Source organism: Gossypium arboreum, chromosome 13 (assembly GCF_025698485.1).
Source record: "Gossypium arboreum isolate Shixiya-1 chromosome 13, ASM2569848v2, whole genome shotgun sequence".
Taxonomy (NCBI): domain Eukaryota; kingdom Viridiplantae; phylum Streptophyta; class Magnoliopsida; order Malvales; family Malvaceae; genus Gossypium; species Gossypium arboreum.
In genome coordinates this window covers 12,949,303-12,954,535 of record NC_069082.1, presented here as the reverse complement: position 1 = coordinate 12,954,535, position 5,233 = coordinate 12,949,303, and the positions used below count along the sequence as shown (strand labels likewise).

The window sequence follows — 5,233 nt, the reverse complement described above, 5'->3', positions numbered from 1 at the left end:
ATTTATAATTGAAGCCAAATCTACTGCACCTAATTCAAAAATTCGACACCACTTTGCAGACAATTGGATCCACTTATTTTCTGATGGAGCAGTCGCTAGAGATTCAGGAAATGCTTCAGCGGGAGGCATGGTTCATGATCAAGTTGGCAATTGGATTTTAGGGTTCACTCATTATCTAGGCAGATGTTTATCTTTGGAGGTAGAACTTTGGGGTATCCTTGATGGAGTTCTCATTTTATTAAACAAGGGTTATAAGAAAGTCCAGATTCATACTGATAATCTTGAAGTGGTAAGGGCTTTGTCCATGGAAGAAATAGTGCATTCCGACATTACCTTGCTTATAAGAGTTAAACGACTTTTGCATTCTGAAGGCCAATGGGGTATTAAGTATATTCCTAGGGAGTGTAATTTAATTGCAGACCAATTGGTAAAGATCAGTCTCTCTTGGCAAGCACCGCTCCAGTTATCTGAAGTACCTCCTGATTTGGTGGCTACGGCTATCCAACAAGACAAAGCTTTTAGAGTCTCTTAGGAGTTTTTAAGTTGTAATACTGTTTACTTTCAAAAATTAAAAAAAGAGTATTTGACGTCAGGCACAATAAGGTATCGCCACCTGTTGTTACTATCCCAAGAAAACTATTCTTTTTTTCTATAATTATAGTGAATATATTAATGCTGAAGGAAATTGCCAATGAATGTATATCGATATTTTCCTGATTGGTAACTCACCAATGAGATTTTGGTATGTATTAGATTATCGTTTTAAAATTAAATTAATTATATCGAAAAAATCATAGCAATATTAAAAATTTTCAGTTAATTTTTTCATTATTTACATACGTAAATTTATCATCATCATCATCACCATATCACATATATATATACTATGTCTAGTTTTTTAACCAAATAAGGGAAGTTTTAGTTCTAAACCACTTCTCTACATACCATTTGTCACCTATAATGTGCTGATACTTCAGCAATGGTAGGCAATTTACATCCAAGAAGTCAAATGACCTTTGAAGAAAATGAAATTGATTGAATGATAGTCAAACTATAATCCTTGGTTAAAAATTTAAGAATGTTGAATGGTACATCGACATTTTCCTTATTGGTAACTCACCAAAGAAATAGTTAAAATTTTATGAAAATTTAAATAACTACATTAAATACTAATTCTTACCCAAGGATAATTTTTTTCTTGAAAATTTGAAATTCTTTTAACATTCTTAAATTTCTATACAATTCAACATTGTAGGGTGTGCCTCGCATTTATCAGACACGTTGTAGGCATCTTAGATGAAAATCGACGAGCAACCGAAAAAAGGCCAAAACAAGCCTGATGTCAGGACAAGGAGGTCTCAAATGTTGGATGATGCGACGGTTTTCGGCAATGGACGTGGCGAAAATGTCGTGACGAGGAAAGCCGGCACGTCACAACGATTCTTAATGTTATGCAGCCACGTTTTGTACAACTCAAAACAACTTCTTCTCCCAATTGAATTTTGATTATTTTTGGGTTATTTTAGTCATTTTAACCTTTAGTATTGAGCCTATTTAATGGGCCTTTGTAAACCTAATTTAGACACACTAATCAATAAGAACTTTTCTTTAAGGGCGACAAGATGTAGTCATATATAGAGTTTTGGTAAGAGTTTGAGAGAATCTTGTAAAACCCCTTTAGTGAGAGCTTTGGGTGTGAGCTTTGTATTCGGGACTTGGGTTTTGTATTCTCATTGTGTAACATCCCAGAATAGAACCTAGGAGTTTTGGGCCTAGTGAGTTAAGGTCACTAGTGGGCTTGGCGAGCTGGGGTCATCAGTGGGCCTGGTGAGCTATAGTCGCTGGTTTGGCTCAAGAGTGAAAATAAGATGCTAGACTGTAAAAAAAATAAATACGATTAGCCAAAAGGAAATTATACCAAAGTTAGGAAGTCAACTTATTTTCCTCTTCACAACACCACTCATACACATAACTCTTTCCTACGTCTATTAAGGTATCCTAAGAACTTCAAAACACTTAGTGCCTATAAATTAAGCTCTTGTCATTAAAAATTCTATATTCTTTTGAAAAATAAAACTCTCTCAAATTTATTCATCGATTACTTCTTTCTCTTGTTGTCAAGATTCTACGAAAACAAGAACCCAACATTTAGCTTTTAGGATTAAAGGTAAAACACTATTTATCTATTGGGTTAGATGTATAAAAGTAATTAAGAAAATTCACTACAAAGGAAACTAGGTTCGGTAAAAGACTAGCATGTGTGAACCTTGTGTTATGCATGAGTTTTAATGTGCTTCAACTGTTAGTGACTTGTGTATGATTTGTAAAATTGCGAACCTAACAGAATCGTCTACAAGCAAAGACAAGGGAAAGATGAAACTTGTTTAAAGCTATCAGCAAATTGGTGGGTGTTTAGGGGCCGCCATTTGTATGTGTGAACCATAGAGTTAATCAGGAGCTTAGGGCTTTATCCTAAGTCTTGAGAGTAAGTCTTCTCTAAACTTTGTTTTGTGATTGTGTTAAATATATGTTTTTATGAATAGTGATATGTCAGCTCTATATTGCTAGCTAGATATGAATAGTTGATAAACCGTAATTTATACATATTTTTATCCCTTGCTTAGCATATTTTTGGATGAATTATCCTTAGATTTGGTGAATTCGATGCTCCTAATCCTTTGATTTCATGTTTTATACTTAGGTGAGCATAGGAGAGTAAAAAGAGCGAGAAACGGGCTGAAAATGGAGAAAATAGACCAACATGAGAAATCAACACAGCCTGGACTTCCTCACACGGGTAGACCACACGCCCGTGCCTATGTAACAGCCTTGAACACGGATTGAAAAAACCGCACATGGGCGTGTCACACAAGCATGTCCCTGTCGAGCCCAAGTTTAGTTCTATTCGAAAAAGGCCACTCTTGAGGGCTTTTAGGCATTCTAAAGCCTATTTAAACACCTGAGGATGCACTTAGAAGACACACAGAGTAGGAGGTAAGGAATTACTCAAGGAAAGTCGATTGACCCATCTCAGAAGCCGAACTCATCGTCAAGACTGAAGATCTCCCTTCAATTTCCTTCAGGAGTTTTCGGTTTTCTTTATGTTTTGTTATCTTTATTCTTTTGAGATGTTTTCTTTCATAAATATGAACTAAACCCCCTAAATACCTAAGGGGAATAAAACCTAAGATGGATCTTGTTATTATTATCTGAATTGTATGATAAATATTTGACTTGTTCTTAATTATGTGTTCTTAATTCTTGTTTTAATATTCCAGGATATTGATTCAAGTTAATGCGCTTATTCAGAGGAGAAAAAGTTCCTGTCTAAGAGTAAATTTTTCGTAATTAAGCGGAGTTGATTGCACGCCTAGAGATAGGGTGACAAGATTTTGCCGGATTAGGGTGAAACCTCATAAGGGAGTCCATAGATCGTTAATACAACACTAGGGTGTTAATTAGAAAGAGATTTCAATTAATAAACCTAAGGTTAGACGTTATTAGTCTTGAGAGAGATAATAATATAACTTAGGGATTTCTACGGATCAAGTCAAATGAATAAATCGTCTGATTCAGAGTCAAATAACAAGTGAAGTCTAGATGGATTTTTCCTTGAGTATTGTCTTAATCAATCGAGTTTTCCCAAAAGCTTTTCCCCAATTTTCTCTCTATGCACCCTTAGTTTAGTTGATTAGTTCAGATAAACAAATCCCTTAATTTTTAGGCTAGATAATAAAAAGAAAGTAATTACTAGTACTATTAGTTTATTTGGGTTCGACAATCCGGTCTTGCTAAAGCTATACTACTATTCGATAGGTACACTTGCCTTTATCGTGATAATAGTTAGTTTCAAGAACGATTAATTATAAACTTTTAAAACCTGTCGCGAATATCATGTATCAAGTTTTTGGCGCCATTAGAAGGGAACTAAGATATTAGGAACACTCGATTTTTATTACTTTAGCCATTTTACATTATTTGCAATTTAAATTTTTATTTTATTTTCTAATTTTCTCTTTTATTCGCTTCTGGAAGGTTTTTTTATAGTGTATGACTAAAAGAAACCCGTCGGGATCATTACTTTTTAATAGTGAGATCGATCGCACAGCTCGCAGAAACCGAAGAGAAATAAGGCAAAGCGTAAGATACATGGAGGAAAAACAAGAGGACGATATTCAAACTACAACTGAGGAGATGGCTGAAAATCAGGAAAATCTACTACCTCATGCGATTGCCGCTAATCCTGTAAATCAGAATCATACTCCACACACTATGTATGATTATGCTAAATTTAACAGGAACTGAGTCAAGTATAGTTAGGCCTGCTATTGCTGCAAATAATTTTGAACTGAAACCTAAACGATTCAAATGATACAGCAATTTGTTCAGTTTGATGGTTTGCAGGATGAGGATCTAAACACTCGACGAATTTTCTGAAACTCTGCAACACATTTAAAATCAATGGCGTCTCTGATGATGCCATTCGTCTTTTGTTATTTCCCTTTTCATTAAGGAATAAGGCTAAACAGTGGTTGAACTCGTTACCACGAGGGTTAATCACTACTTGGGAACAAATGACCAAAAATTTTTTACTAAAATATTTTTCATCGGCTAAAATGGCTAAATTAAGGAATGATATCTCTTCTTTTAAGTAGATGGATCTAGAAACACTCTACGATGCATGGGAGAGATACAATGAGCTGTTGAGAAGGTGCCCTCACCATGGGCTACCACTCTGGCTACAGGTTCAAACTTTTCACAATGGCCTGAATCTTTCAACTAGACAGATGGTTGACGCAGCCGTTGGTGGGACTATCAATAATAAGACACCTGAGGATGCTTATGAATTTATAGAAGAGATGTTACTGAATAATTATCAGTGGCAAGTCATGAAGACAAAGCCAACGAAAGCAGCCGGCGTTTTTAACGTCGATTCAGTCACCATGCTCTCTAATTAGGTAGAACTTTTGAATAGAAAAATTGATGGTTTTCTTGGTTCTTCACAGGTTCACCCAGTAATGCAATACAATGCAAGTGGAGGAGGGACGAGCAATTCAGAATACCTACTTTATAGCCACATCATGGAAAATGAGCAATTACATTATATGGGTAATAATCCTTGACCTTAAAATAATCCTTATAGTAACACTTACAATGCAGGATGGAGGAACCATCCAAATTTCTCATGGGGAGGCCAAGGGAATCAGAGACCACCACCACCTCCAGGCTTCCA

The 5,233-nt window shown here is 35.5% G+C and overlaps 1 non-coding gene across 1 annotated transcript; it reads right to left on the bottom strand.

Annotated features, from left to right (window-relative positions):
- Nucleotides 1–4,622: 4,622 nt before the first annotated feature.
- Nucleotides 4,623–4,729, bottom strand: LOC128287682 (small nucleolar RNA R71). The gene has a single exon (XR_008278382.1). It is a non-coding gene; the product is annotated as a small nucleolar RNA R71 (small nucleolar RNA).
- Nucleotides 4,730–5,233: the final 504 nt, after the last annotated feature.